This window comes from Desmodus rotundus, chromosome 12 (genome assembly GCF_022682495.2).
Source record: "Desmodus rotundus isolate HL8 chromosome 12, HLdesRot8A.1, whole genome shotgun sequence".
Classification (NCBI taxonomy): Eukaryota; Metazoa; Chordata; class Mammalia; order Chiroptera; family Phyllostomidae; genus Desmodus; species Desmodus rotundus.
Genome location: NC_071398.1, coordinates 91,841,337 through 91,857,292, shown reverse-complemented (window position 1 = coordinate 91,857,292; position 15,956 = coordinate 91,841,337). Strand labels below are relative to the sequence as shown.

At 44.0% G+C, this 15,956-nt stretch overlaps 1 long non-coding RNA gene across 1 annotated transcript; it reads right to left on the bottom strand.

Moving 5' to 3' along the window:
• Positions 1 to 7,533: 7,533 nt before the first annotated feature.
• On the bottom strand, positions 7,534 to 15,424 carry LOC123478298 (uncharacterized). The gene is made up of 3 exons (XR_006653465.3): positions 15,343 to 15,424; positions 14,999 to 15,041; positions 7,534 to 8,265 (listed from the first exon to the last, which is right to left on the bottom strand). It is a non-coding gene; the product is annotated as an uncharacterized lncRNA (long non-coding RNA).
• Positions 15,425 to 15,956: the final 532 nt, after the last annotated feature.

The window sequence follows — 15,956 nt, the reverse complement described above, 5'->3', positions numbered from 1 at the left end:
TATGGGCTTCTTTTCGGGTGGAGCATATTTTTGTGGGCTGTGGGAGACCTGTAATTTTTTTTTTTAATGCAAAGCCATTTATAGCCTTGGGTGATGTAAAATCCACAGGGCGCCTACAACAGTGTCATGCAGCCGAAGGGTGTCCCACATGATTCACCTGGGACACAGTGGAGCCAGGGCCTCACCCAAGTCTCCATCCACCCACTCTCCACATCTCTGGCACCCACCTGCCCCCACCCCCCACCCCCCCAGGCAGGGCAGCAGCCTGCAGAGCCTTTTCCTTCATCTACACTTGTGGTTCAGAGGTCTCAATTACCAGCCAGGTTTTCTTTTCAGCCAGAGAGAGCTATTGTTTGATGCTGTGCATTCATCCATCTGTAAGCACCTCGAATCAGTCTGACTTGCTAGCTTCAGAGCCATGGCAACAGCAGAGTTCGGAGCAAGAGTCCTCACTGGGGAGGCAAACCTCATTTTCAGGCCCAGCTCAGCCTTGGTCTGGTGGATATGTCGCAGGTCCATTACCTTACCTTATAGGAGTTCTGTTTCCTCATGTGTTAAATCAGAGGGTTGGATCAAATTAGCTGTAGCGCCCTTTTAGCCTCTAAAGTTCTATGATTCCATACAAGAGTGTTAACTGGTGGTAAATATGGGAAAGAGATGGAAGAGCTAAAGAGATACAAGGAAAGGTCTAAGCAGGGTGGACAGCCAGTGCCCCACAGAGGAAAGGCGGCCAAAGTGAGATCCTTAACCAAAGAGCTAACGAACGACCATGAGAACCAAAATAGCTACTGTTCAGTTCTAAGGAGTTGGCCAGGCTATGGTGTAATTTGACTTCTCTCCTGCATCACCCTAACTTTTGGTAAAAGTGCTACCCAACAGCTTTCCACTGAGGGCAATGTGGAGGAAAGATTACCAAGAAGCCAAAAAAGATAACATTAAACAGTTGCTTCTAAGGAAGCCTTACATTGAAATCTATTTACCAATAGTTTATAGTTTTCTCAACAAAACAAAACAACTGCAGTTCTGTAGATCTCAGTGGGAAACGCTGAATTTAGCCAACAGCCCTGCAAATGCAAGTTCTTGGAAATTACTACATGTGACATGACTGCTTGGAGAGGAAGAGAGGAAGAAGAAATCATCACCCCTGCCCGGACTGGCCTTCACTCTGGGTCCATTGTTCTTCATTTCAGGGATCCAAGAATTTTACAGCAGAAAGGATCATGTTAATTGAAGCAGGCTCCAGAACTCTTTAGTTCCTGATGTTATTGGTGGGACTCAGTTACTGCTATTCCTTTTACCTTCATTAGCTTCTTGGGTATAGTCTACAGAGGAAAGTTGTCTATTGTAGATTCTTTCATCCCGGAGTCTCCAGAATCCCCAGAGGTGTGTGCAGTAGTAATAAACACCTGAGAGCTACTTTTGTCATTTTCTCAAAGTTGTACTGACAATTATTTCCCTGAGTCTGCTCCATCTCCAAACCTTTGGATGTAGTACCGTCCCACTCACTACACTAAGTAGGAATATGAAAAGGTGTCAGGAACTTATTCCAGTCCAATCTCTGTTTACTGTTTGATTCCACTGCTGGCTGCTATAATCCCGACCCTCTAATCCCTCCAGATTCAGGCCCTTGATATCTCACATTTGGTCTCTACAGTTTTTTAAATCTTTTTATTATGGAACGTTTTATATAAATGTAGAGATAGAGACAGAGATGGAAAGAGATGGAGAAAGGAGAGAGTGTAATAAACCCATACCCATCATTGAGCTTCCACATCATCAACTCATCTGATGCCCAATTACATTCGATGCACAGAAGAGATCACTTTAAACACTTCACTCCTTTATACAATAAATTACTTTTAGTAATACTTAGGTAAATGAGACAAATAATAACTATGGCCTTCTAGGGTATCTCAACAAAACCCCCCCTAGAAGTTACATTTAGAGATACTTGGCATTCAGGTTTGGGGCTACACCTCAGATTCCAAAGAAATAAAGAAGTGTTTCTTCTCCAGCCTAATGACTACAGCAGCTGTTATTTTGTAGTTCTCCATGGTCGATCAATATACATCAGAAGTGACTTCGTATAACCTATGCCTTTGCTGGCTAAGTGAACATAGGGAACACTCAGGTCCCTAGTGTCCAGTGGCATTTACTTATTTTCTAAAATCTTGTAACTTTGCCCTCCAACAAGTTAGGTTAGTATCTAGCCTTACATGGCAGTAAAACTCTTTTTTAAAAAGTGTATACATTATATTCTTGAAACTAATACAAAATAATAATGAATGTAAACTGTAGTTGGAAAATAAAATCAATGCATTATTTTGAAAAGGGGTAAATAAAAGGAATGAATCAAGGAAAAAAAATAAGTGTATAAATTCAAGTTTTGGGGAAATTAAATTATGTTTTGAATAGCTGCTTAATCCCGCTTTTTAGTTCTTTAGGAATATCAATAACACGCTTAAGTTTTTTAAGGTTCCATACTATCAGTCATCTTAGGGTGGGAAAAGTCTGTACTGGCCTTTCTATTTTCAGTTCCACATGGGATTTGAGTCACCATGTCCCAGGTCCGATGAATTAGCAATGAGAGGAAAGGAAACAAAAAAGTTGTCGGCAAGCAGGGTTGTCTGGTATATTTGCTCTGCTCTCTCCTGGCACCTCTCCGTGGTTGCTCTTGCATAAACACTCTCCTCTTTCCATCTGCCTCCCCCACCCCACCATGCCGTTGGAATGGAAGCTCAGAAGGCATTCAGCTGAGGGTTATTGGAAAGGCCAAATCTAAACTACAGTGGTGACCAGATGCATAGTGACAGCCAACCTACATGTATGGCAAGAAGCGGGGCCAAGGGAATCTCTGTGAATCCCTTGAGACGGGCACAAGAACCCGCTATTCGCTGTTGGGACAATCCGGCCACAGTAACTAACAGGTGGTGTTGCAGGGGGTGGGTGGAGTACACAGCAAGGACTTAGAGAACTGGGGGTCCATGGAGATCCACATATGTAGATAGCTCTCAGCATCGGGCTGCCTGGCAGCTCTGAGCAGGTGTTTTGCACGGGACAGCCGTGTGAAGTAGCTGGGTACTCAGCCTGGCTGGAGCGTGTCTGGAGGACCTGTCATTGTCCATTCTGAGATGCGAGAAGCTGTGGGTGCCCCAGTGGCTCTTTGGGAGGATGACACCCAAACAACTTGGTTCAGCAAATCCAAGATCGGTAACTTGGTATAGTCATATAATTAAAGTGATTTTGCAAATTAAAGTTGTTTTTTCTCTTTGACCTTCTTAGCCTGTCTAGGTGCCTGCAGGAAGACCAGCCATCCACGTCAGTCATGGCCTCGAGGCTTCCAGGGCAGGCTAGAGATCAGCAGACGTGGAGAGTGGTCTGCAAGGACCCCTTGGGGTTCTTATTTCTTTTCAGGAGGCAGCTATAAAGAGGTTGATGTGTGGATGAGATGAGGAACCCAGCCATTCTTGGCAATATTTGGAGAGAGGTAGAGAAAGTAGACACAAGAATGAACTGGCTGCAATTATGACTGAGCAGAAATACGACTGTGTAGGGTCCTCCCAGGCTGGTGAGGTCTGGGACATTGAGTAATGTGGCTGTGCTGTGAACGCTGTCACCTGGACAGAGTGTTGCTTTCAATTAGGTGACAGGTAGGCAATAGGTAATCCAGCATCTTAGGGATGATGTCCTGAGGGGTCCTATGAGACCAAAGATAAAAGAGGGTGTATCTCTTGTGCACCTTATAGCTTTAAGAATGTTGTAACTCAGGGATCTAGAAAGCCCTACCAGGGGTGTCCAACCACACCCCTCAGGCTACATGCAGCCCAGGATGGCTATGAATGTGGCCCAATGCAAAATCATAAATTTACTTAAAACATTATGAGATTTTTTGTGATTACATGTCTCAAAGTATTTAATGTGTGGCCCAAGATGACCCTTCTTCTTCCAGTGTGGCCCAGAGACACCAAAAGTTTGGACACCTCCTAGGGCCTAAGCCAAGCAAAGGGACAGGTGGAGGGAGGAGCAAATCTGATAAACCAGAGAAGAAAGTCTGGTGATCCAGGTAAGAGGCAAACATGAGGTTAATATTGGACACTGAGTCTGAAGCTGAGGCATTCTGGGAACTCAGGCCATCCCATGATGGATGGGGTGAGCAGAGGGAGGCAGGCTGACAATATCTATATCGGGGCCATGGCCTGGGTTGATTCTTCTGAGGGGTCAAAGGTATGATGGATGGTTAGTCCACTATGGTTAGAGGGACACAGATGGGGAGCAGAATGGGACAAACAGCAGTCAGTTTAGTACTGAGGGTTTTCCTCTGGTTAAAGATTAATTTCCTAATTCTAAAGATGAACTTGAAAATGTGTTCTTTTTCTTCTACATCAGTGGTCCTGGCCAGGCAGATAAAGACACAAGTTAAAGGTTAACTACAAAAGCAGCCTTACTGCTACCTCCCTCAGTCTCTGGGTCTGCTCAGCAAGTGAGACAAGTGCCCGCCTCCCCCAGTCAGAGAAGGGCAGCAGTGAGACCACAAGGTACAAGGGGCTTAACAGGAGCAGCCCAGATGGGTTCATGTCCTGTGACCCCAGCCTTCCAGGAAGAAAAGCAGAGCTTATCTCCTTTGTAGGACTAACCAAGTAGAATCCTTGTCTTATTGTTGTGTAGAGCCTGGCATCTAAGCCTGGGCCACCATGCACAGATGACCACGTAATTTGTCATTTAAATTAGACACGTTCGAGGGCAGAAGGGGGCCTATTACTTACGTTGGACATCTTTGGCAAATTAAGACCTTTGACGACCCAATGTGTGCATGGTAACCCAGTCCTTTCAATTGTATTATAAAAAGCTAGTCGTGCTCTTAGATTCAAATATAACATTTGAATTTAAAGTAGGATTGCCTGATAAAATACCAGATACCGGGCTAAATTTGAATTTTAGATAAACAAATAATTTTCAGTATAAATATGTCCCAAATATTGCATAGTGCATACTTACACTAAAATTATTCTTTGTTTATTTGAAATTAAAACTAAATTGAGTGGTCTATATTTTTATTTGCTATTGCCAACATGAGTCTAAAGTCAAACCACCTTATTAGATGCTAATTCCATCACACTGATTATGATGTAAGGCTTTTTAGTCTTCAGCTGACTTAGGACATCGTCTTGTTGCCAAAGAGAGGAAGTGGAGGGGACCATCCTAATTAACCCAGTCACTTGAGCTACTGAAATCAGCTTCCTTCAATCTCTGGACTAGGGATAGGCTGGAACCAGGTCACGGTGCTGGGGGTGAGAGTGCCCGGCCGTTGGACAAGAAGTTAAGTGGGTGAGCATATTCTTCCTGCTTCCTGTTTCCTTCTGCTCCATCTAGACTAGTGTACATTAGAATCACCTTGGGAGCTTTTAAGACCCACTGACGCTTGGGCCCCACTTCCAACCAATTAAATGAGAATCTCTAGGGCCAGGGTCCAGCATCCTTAGACTGCAAAAGCTCCCCAGGTGATTTTAATGTCCTGGTGAGAACCATTGTCCTATGCCCTCACTCTGATCCCAGTGGCCTCTGCTCTGCTTATTTGATTTCTTTTCTGAATGCCCTCCCTGTAGTACCAGCTCTTTTGTGGCCCAGAAAACATGACTAGAACGCATGTTCTGTGTCAGAATGGGGGCATAGATGAGACTCCCTGGAAGGGTTCTTTGTCCATGCGGGACGTGTCTTGGGCTGACTCCTGGCTCTGTCCAGGCCTCCCGCCTGCTCCTGTTTCTCTTTAGCTTTGGCATCCAGTCTCATGCTCTCTGCTCACAGCACAGCACTTCCCACTTTGCAGCTGGTCTCCTCTTCTCAGGCCCACCCGAGGGCTGGCCTCTTTGGCTTGGACCAGGGAGCCCCTCTGGAGAACTCTCCTTGCAGACCCCTGGCTGCTGTCCAGGGTGCCACCCCACCCTTCCTTCTGCCTTAAGGGGGCCAAGTTGCAGATTGAGCCATAGAGAAAATCCAGATTTTGTATTTCTAGAACAGGAATTGGTGGGCCCCTCAAAGCCCCAGTTTCCTTCCATCAAGCCGGCAGGATTGGCAGGGTGTTTTCCAAAGGGCAGCAAGGAGGGCCTGGCAGCAGCACAGTGCCTGTCATCACTGAAAATGGGCTCTCCCGCTCACTCTGGAATTTGACCCTGTGAACTCAGAGGAGCTTTGGGTGATGACCAGCTCAGAGTCCCAAGCAGATACAGCAAGACTTTTGGATTACTTATTCACTGAATTCCTACCATGTGCTAAATGCTGAGTATACACAGGTGAATAAAACAGATACAGTCCCTGGAGTCTATGAATCTTATTATGTAGTCACAAATAAATTGAAAATAGGATGAATAAAGAGGAAAACTGGGATGGAAACCCTGGAGCAGAATGAGGGTGGAAATGAAGCGCCCTGAACACACAGTGCTTTTGAAATGTAGCGTTTCACCCAGCAAACAATCGACCACCTTGGCTTTTTCAGAGGCACAAGGCCGCACACTCAAATTCTCTAATGGAACAATAAGCTAGTGCAAACAGAGCTATTCCTTAAACCCAACTGTTTACACGGAGGCTACAAATCTGTTCGCAAAGAACCCCTGCCATTCACAACTGTCTATGGAACAGATGCTCAAGAGCATTTGTCTCTCACCCCCAGGGTTTCAGTCAAGAGGAGGGAGCGGGTTTGAATGTCTGCAGCTTCTGGAACTTCACACGTTCAGCGCAGGCTTCATCTGTGCCCAGAGGCTGCTGCTCGGCTCCCCTCTCAGAACAGTAATGATTTTTAGAGGCACAAGAAGGAGGGCTTGCATTGAATTATTAAACAATGGGCACTGAAGATATGTTTTCTTTGACCTCCTTACCTCCAGCTTTCACCAGTCAGCGTTTTCTTGTGTGGAGGCAAAGATTTCTGGAACACTGAGACATTATGCCTTCCTTCTCAGACTAGTTTCCAAACTGACTTAAAAGCCTTGTGTTTTAAAACTCCTGTGATAAACTTGAAAACACTGCATGCTCTCCTTTCATTTTCTGAAATTAATCATAAATTTCAGGGGGGCGGGGACAAATGTGCTAGAACAAATCACTGCTTTGTTTCCCAACCAGGCCCCTACCCCGGCCCCCTCGAGCTGCTGGATGCTGGTGGGAGCACCGTGGGAGTCTGAACTCCCTCCCTCTGCCTCCAGTTCCTGAGGATCATTGTTCTAAGTGGTGATGTTAACATTTACCATCTTCATTTGTGGGTAACATCCCATTAGCATTTTTAGTTGTAAACCTTTTCTCTGCAACATAGAAGATGAGATGTGACCAATAACACAATGTGACAGGCTTTAAACACATAACAAGTAAGAATGTATACAAGCAAATGAGTATTGTGCTTCTGAAATGGCCACGTTGTGGGTCAATACCTGTTTCTAGAGCTCATGTCATTGCTTAAAAAAAAAAAAAAAAGAAAAAAAATTGTAGCATTGCTGTGGCCTGGTGGTTTAGTTGGTTAGAGTGGCATTCCATACACCAAAAGGTTGCAGGTTCAATTCCCAGTCAGGGCATTAGTTAGGTTGTGGGTTCGATCCCCAGTTTGGAGCACGTACAGGAGGTAATCAAATGATGTTTCTCTTTCTGTCTCCCCCACCCCCTTCCTCTCTCTCTAAAAACCAATCAACATATCCTCAGGTGTGGTTAAAAAAATTGTGGCATGCTCATTTAGGCATAGCACAGGGCAAAAATATGTACTTTGGAGGCAGGTGACTGGGCCGCAAATCAAGTTCTGCCACTTTTTAACTGTGGTACCTAGTTGCTTAACCTCTCTCTGAGCCTCAGCTTGCTCATTGGTAAAATGAGGAAAAGAACAAGAAGGAAATGTCTGTAAAGTGTTTGCCCATTCTAGGTAGCCCAATAAGTATTAATATCATTATCACCACAAATGACAAGGGCTTTTGAATTTCATTAAAAGAACTTTGAGTGTGACCTGGGAGGGAAATTCTAAGTTTTTAAAGTTAAAATAGTGGAATAAAAGTGAATAATACATGGCAGGAAACTCTAGTTTTGGTGGGGGAAAAAAATAGTCATTGCTACAGTCACTAGCCTAAAATTTTATGTGGCTTATTAAATTACTCTGAAGTTAACGCCAAAACATGCTTCCAGAATCCTCTGAAAGACCACACGCATCTCCGAGTTGTGCATGGGCTCCCCGGGTGGCCACTTTGAAGTGGAAACAACTCCTTTGAATGTTTCAATAAAGTCACACCGCATGGCAGGGCCCTGTAAAAAAAGAGGGCTGAATTATTGTTGCAAACATGCCGTCATTTCCTCCAGATCCCGACGTGTGTTCTTCCTTTTGAAAACTGGGGTGTGTAGTAACCAATCTTTTTCCCCTTTTCTAATGTACTCCCTTTAATTTTTGAACCTCCGTAACTGAAAAGGGATCTCACACTCAGTCCCTGCTATCAAAAGCTACTGTCATCGGGCCACAGTTTCAGGAGCTTTCAGGTTTCTATTTCCCTCATCTCGCCCCAGATGCCTGGCATACGCGATAGCAGCAGAAACAAAATCTGTTGCATTTTTGGAACATTATTGATGTGTAAGCAGTCCAGGAATTGCGACAGCTAAGAGAGCTTCTCCCCTCCCCCACTCGCTTTTTCTTTTTTTAAATCCAGAGAGCAAAGAGCAAATTTTCGTGTGAAGAACTTTGCCTGGAAGAATCACCCAAATGCATTCTAATCTTTGTATTTCCCTCTGCTTGCCTCCCACCACCCCCCAGTCTCTGCTTCCCGATAGGAAAACCATTTTAGGTGTTAGACAATGATGTTACACAATAGAACTATAAATCCAGTGTTTGTCCAGAGTTTAAATGGCACTGTAGAACTCCACCCTTCCTCCCGTTAACAACATCAGGAGGTGAGTTAGTGAGGGGCAGAATCAGTGGTTAGTGTCTCCTGAGTGGGTTTTCAAATTGCTTCCCCCAAGGTCTTCTAGGGTTTTTAAATAGGAAGGTGTTCATTAGACTGAAAAAAAATGTATGTCGATAAGCGATTTAAGATGCAGTGTGCATTTGAGAAAATGCAGCCCTAAATGTGAATATGTACGCTGTGTGAGGTTGCTTCTGAACCCTTCACTCATCCAGAAATCCTTAGGAGGGAGGCTCTTGAGGATGTTGGATAATAAAATTCATTCTCTCGTTTCTGGGACTTGAGGACCTCTCTCTGAGCATAACAAATGCGAGATCACAATTGAAGGTGCTCTGGACTAATGAAAGATTTATCCTTAACACAGATAATTCTACTTCTCCGATGAAATCATATCGTGCCTCTTCACTAGACGATACTACCCACCTTTCCCCTTCCCTAAGCAGATGGGATTCATCCCCTATAGCCGGTGTGGTTGGCAGGGATATATGGGGTTAGCTGGCATAGTCAGGAGATGGCTTACAAGGGAACTGAGCAAATAAGTAGCATATTGAGAATAATGGGAACCAGGCCTCTCACTGTTCGACAGGTCTATGTTTGAATTACAGACACAGAAGGGAAGAAGGCTACGATAAACTCTGTGGTGCTGGGTTAGAATCGAAGGTACCTGCGTGACCTCCTAGGTGTTATGTACATAGGTTAATTAGATTTATGTGTATTTATGTGTATGTAAATGGATACACATGTACTTACATAGGCATACATATATAAATCTATCATCTATCTATCTACCTATCGATCTATCCATCTTTCTATCTGTTTTTCTGTCTGTCTGTGTAATTTCTTAGCTGTAGGTGCACAGAGTTCCTGGGAATAAAGCCACTCAAGTAGTAACGAGCATACCTAGCATCCACATCCTGGTTACTAAGTAGCATTCATTAAAAGAGGCCTGTAGTCTTTCAAGAAATGACTGATTCCAGAGTACGTAGGCTAAAAAAAGGGTTCAGCAATTGATATGCACATCCTAATCTCTGGAACCTGCAAATGTTACCTTTTTTTGGAAAAAGGATCTTTAAAGATATGCCTAAATTTCTCCTCAAGATGAGAAGATTATCCTGGGTTATCTGGGTGGGCCCTAAATGCTATCACAAGCATCCTTGTAACAGAGGCAGAAAGAGATTTCAGGGAGAGACAAGGTGACCACAGAGGCAGAGACTGAAGTGATGAGGCCATCAGCCAAGGAATGCTGACGGCAGTCAGAAATTGGAACAAACAAGGAGTAGATTCTCTCTAGGGCCTCCAGGGGGAGTGTGGTCTTGCTGGCATCTAGATTTCAGCCCAATGACACTAATTTCAGACTTCTGGCTTCCAAACTTGTCAAAGAATACATTTTTGTTGTATTAAGCCACAAAGCCAGTGACAGTTAGTTACAGCATCCACAGAAACTATTGTATGAGGCTGGGAGAGTGAATGAACCCAGAACATCTTGTTGGGCCACGGAGTGAGATAATGCTCAGGAACGATGAGGACATATCAAAAGGACCCAACTAGAAGGACACCCCATTGGCCAAATTGAGGGCAATTAAGGATCAAAATAAATGAAAATTAAGAATAAAAATAAATGGCTAGACTAATGATTACAACCCACTATGAATAAGATAGGAGTCCACATGAAATGATATCAATAAATAAGAAAAAAGCTCTACCTCAGAGTATCATGCCAACTAATAAATACAGGGAGAATAATGGAATTAGAAAATCATTTGGCAACCATCACAACAAAACTCGATTTAGGCAAGAATCGACACTGGAAGATGAAACTAGCGGATGAAAATTTAATGAGAGACAGAATATTTACAGTATCTCATAGTATCTCCCAATAAAATATTGATGGATTCCTTATTAGTAAATACAGAATGCTTCTTCATTAAGTTTACTGTAGAGAAATTGGCTAATGCCAGCTTAAGTTAGTGACCAAACTTAATGGCACCACTACCGGGACAAAGGGACATCACGTGCCCTGACGTGGTGCACTGCGAAGAACAAAGCATTACTCTGTAGCCCCCCGGCCAAAAATGCATGATGGCAAACCTAGTCATGAAGAAATATCAGACATATCCAAATTGGGTAATTTTCTACATAATAACTGGCTGTACTCCCTGCAAATATCAAAGATACTCAGGTCAAAGAAAGGCTGAGAAAATGTTCCAAATTAGAGGAGACTAAAGAGACAAATGCAATGCATAATCCTGGATGGGTTTCTAGACCCATAAAGAATATCGCTGGGACAGATGGCAAAATTTGAATATTGTTTGTGGATTAGATGGTAACACTGTATCAATGTTTGTACTATAGTTATGCCGGAAATGTCCTTGTTTTTAGAAAATCCATACTAAAGTATTAAGTTATCCTGTGGCATTATGTCTTTAACTTCCTCTCAAATTTTCAGGAAAAATAAAAAATAAAGTATATAAATATTCAGAGAGAATGAAAGACAAATGTGGTAAAATGTTAACAACTGGGGAATCTGGGTGAAGGGCATATAAGAGTTCCCTATAATGTTCTTGCAACATTTTTGCAAGTTTGAAATTATTTCTAAAGCAAAAAGGGTCATTCTTCTTTCATGGTACCTTATCACTTCCATTCAAAGAGTCTTTCTGCCCACAGCATGAGTCACAGAAGTGCAAGGGCATTGGAGGGGAAGGCAGGAGACCTGGCCCTGCCACTCTCACGTCACCTGTGAACCTCAGTGTCCTCAGCTTGTCCTTCTCTCCCTCTCTGTGCCTAAGGCATTGGCATCACTAGTGGGTTTACTTCCGCTTTGGAAAGCACAACCAAGTGCACAGTTAAAATTCACTGCTAAGGGGCACCAGATCCCATTTCTTTTTGCAGGGTAAAAATGTCATAAAATTAGATTGTGGCGATGGTTGACCAAGCCTGTGACAATCACGAGAAACAGTGAACTGCGCACTTCGAATGGCTGAATTACATGATAGGTGAAGTCTGTCTCAATAAAGCTGTAAAATCACTGCTGCTCCTTTCCTCACCCCACACCCAACCGTGACTCCGTGGTCACGTCCGTGACAGTGGCGATGGGTTAATACCTGGAGGAGTAGAGAAGGCTGACTCTCCTCCCAGAGGCAGGAAAGAAGAACATACAGCAAAGGAACCTTTCTGATTGGACAGAGACGCGGGACCCCTCAAGCGCCCTGCCTCCTGGGCTCTGTCCTCATCCTTTGCTGCTCTCCCCCTGTGCACAGCCCCTGGGTGACTGGATGCGCGTCTGTGGCTTCAACTCTCTCCCACAGGTTGCTGATTCTTTGAGTGGTTTAGAGTTAGATGCTGCAGCAAGCAGGAGAAAACTCAAATATGGCTAGTTTAAAAGCTTAAACAAAAGAGAAGTTTGGATTTCTTTCCTTTCTCATATCAATGTCTGAGTAAATAGTCCAGAGCTGTTAGGAAGCTCCTGATAGCAGAGACCCAGGTTCTGAGCCCCACTGATGGCCTCACAGGAATCATTGTGCACACATGCAGCATTAATGATCCCTGCGGTGGAGGGTGAAGCGATGGCCCTGCCCTGGATCCTTCTTGTTTTCTCTTTTAAGGGGTCTCAACCTTATTGTCCAGGATTGCAGCAGCTACCATCTTCCAGGCAGGAGAATGGAGGAAGGGACAGGTGCAAAAGGAGGGCACAGGGTACCCATGGGCTGAATCTAAAGTAAGGTCTTTAGAACCTCTAACATGAAACTTCACGTGCATTTCATTGGATAGCTCTTTGTCATATGACCTCACCCAGTTGCAAAAGACACTGGGAAATGTAGTTTTTATTCTAAGTGGCCATGTAATCAGCAACAACAACAGGAAGGAAGGGAAGGAGGGAGGGAGGAAGAAAAGGGAGAAATTTTAGTACAGAGGAATAAGAAGCAATAAATAACCACTGGAACAGCCAGCAGTCTTGGTCATTCTTTCCAGTTCACAGTTTTAATTCAGGTCCATATAACCGATTATCTCTTGGATATTTCTACCCAGATGACTCATAGACAATAAAACTGAACAAATGGAAAACGCTGTGTTCACCCACTCCACTCCCATCTCAGACCTGCTGCTTCTCCTGCGATCTCCCTCTCAGTGAATGGCAATGTCATCCACCTAGTTGGATGTGCATCATCTTAGACACGTTCCCTTCCTTCACCGCCTTCCCTGTATTCCTGCCCTGCAAGCTCTACCTCCTAAATGGCTCTTGTATCCATCTCCTCCTCCCCGTTCCCACTACTTTCATTGGGCCTGCATTTTTTCCCCATCTGGATTACTATAGGGTTCTCAGATTGAACCCCATGCCTTCAACCTGCACCCCTACAATCCTTCCCCCACCTTGCACCCCAAGTATTCTTTCTGAGTGTAAACCTGGTTTGCCTCACCCTCCCACTGTCCATACCTTTGGAGGTAAAGTTCACTTTCTTTAAGCAGGTCGCCCAAGGTTGTTCCCCATCTGGCCTCTGCCTGCCTCGCCCCGTCAGCTACCTCCCCCACACATGTACCTCTGCTCCAGTCTTACTGAACTTTCTGTTGTTCCCTAAACAGTCAGCTGTTTCACACCACCCTGACTTTGCACATACGGTCCACTTTGTCTGGAATGACCTTCCCATTTTGGTCTATTTCACTCCTACTTCTTCAAAACGCAGCTGAGCATTGCCATTCCCAGGAAGTGTTCCTAGGTTCCTCAATCTGATTTAGACTTTCTTCCTCTTGCTCCCATAATGCACCATCTCTAATTATCTTCATATTCATTTATTGGTATGGCTTTCCCACTAGAGTATAAGCTCTTCAAGGGATGAAATCTTATCTCTTTTGCCTTTATATCCCTACTGCCTGTCACAGAAGTATTTGTTGAGTGAACAAATATGCCAGGCTCAATCTTACACATGTTTACATGAAGTATCTAATTCTCATAAAGCCCCTAGGAGATGTATTCATTTTACAAATGGGAAACGGAGACTCAGGAGAATTGCATAAATGGCAAAGGCCACGGAACTAGTTAGAAGCGCAAATGGAGATTAAGTCTGATGCCTTGCCTTCCTGTGTTTTTATTTAGACAAATCACCTTTGTGGCTGTTCTGAACTGAAGCATGGAAGCCCTCGCTTTGAGGTGGGTTAACCTCCGTCCTGAGTGCATGGTCAGAAATATGTATTTCTTCTCTTTTCCCAAATTCCTGAGTCCCCAAACACACTTCTAGGGTACTTACTAAACACAGAGACTAGGGACTCAGTTTCTTTGCCTCCTCCTGGGAAAATGCCTTTATTAAGCTTGGGTCTCTAGCAGGGGAGGGAGTCCACTTCTTTATCTACTCTTCCAGGGACTATTTATTCAACATCAACTGTATGTTAATGTTAGCCTTGTTCTCACACACACACGAACACCCAGAAACAAAGACGTTTCAGCCGTTACCAGAATCTCTTAATCTTTCTGTTGGAGTCAGAGATTCAGCCTTGTCTAAGGGATACAGTTACAAATGAAGAACAAGCAATAGAGAGCTGTATTGTATGTTCAAGGTTACATGTTATTGTTCTTCCAAAAGCAAGGCAGGGACCATTCTTGCATAGGAAACAGGTTGCAAGCACAATAAAGAATGTGCTCCCTTATCTCAGATTTACTCGGGCAGTTCAGAGAGTTGTTTACCACTTAGGTCTTCCTTATTCAGCAGTTTTTATATAATAAAGATACCTTTAAATTCCTTAATGCTCTACCCTCCTAAAAGGTAATAAAAAATCGAAACTGTGTCCTGTTTAAATGAATTCATTCGTGTGGAGAACAAAGCCATTTTTATACACTCCTGCAATGTCCATTTGACTAGAAGCCAGCACATTTTACACAGGCATCAAAATTCATCCCCTGGAATTAATTCACGTTTTGCCCGATGGGGTGGAGGGGGGGTAAAGGAAAAGAAAAGCACGTGCTTGTAATTGCAGTTGGAAGCAGTCCCAATTACAAGAGCAGTTCTTTAAAGTTTCACCTTCAATTGTGTTAATGGAGCAGTAAGGTGTAGTAGGAACAAAGAAAAGCAGGGAGAGGGAAGCTGGCTTTTACTTACTCATTTAACAAATAAATGTTCAGCCCTCACCACATATGAGGCCCTGTGGAAACATGGAAATTGGTCACACAAGCGTTTTGCCTTCAAGAGAGTACAATATAGCAGGCAAATTAACAGGCGTGTGCACACACACGTGCACACACCCTCGTGCACACACGCACACACATATGCACACACCTGTATTATCCTCACTAGTCAAACTCTTTATCAGAACTTTTGCTAACCAAACTCAGGAAATGAACAGATTCAGATACATTCTAAAATAAACTCATCTCTTCCCAAACTTTTACTACTCACTCTCCAAAACTGAAGAACCTCAGGTAAATGGTATTTAAACTCATTACCCAAAATGTCAAGTCCCCAAAGCCGGGAAACCGATCGCTGTGGCTGGCAGGCTCCGTGGCACGGTGGAGGCATGATAAGGGCTGTAAGGGTGGCCCCGACGGCAGGCAGCGAGGAGAAGTGGGAGCTATCTTCCAACAGGGGTGCAATTGCGTCAAGAATGTATTTTAATTGAGCCCTGAGGGATGGGTAGTGTTTTTTATTTCCAACCTCAGCGCCATTTGGCAATCCTTTTATCTGTCCTTATATGCTCCCTCTCCAAATCTCCCCACCAGTGCTTCGAAACCTTCCACCACTCTGTGAAGGCCTCTACCTCTACTCCCACACACCCCGCTTCCCCACACCCACTCTTTCGCTTCCAGCAAATGACCTTACTTCTTACTTCATAAAGAAAAAGAGGAGCTGATACATGCAAATGACTTCCATTTCCTGCCCATATTCTTCGCTCTCTAACAAAAACCACCCACCCTTTCTATGTTTCATCCATGCTCGTCTTATTCCCATCAGGTCAAAGGAAGGAATGCCCGAACAAAGTGACTTTGTCCTTTGAATTCTATCCCCACCCAAGCCCGTGGGTCTGTGAGAAATATCTACAATATTTTTTGTTTCCTGTCTG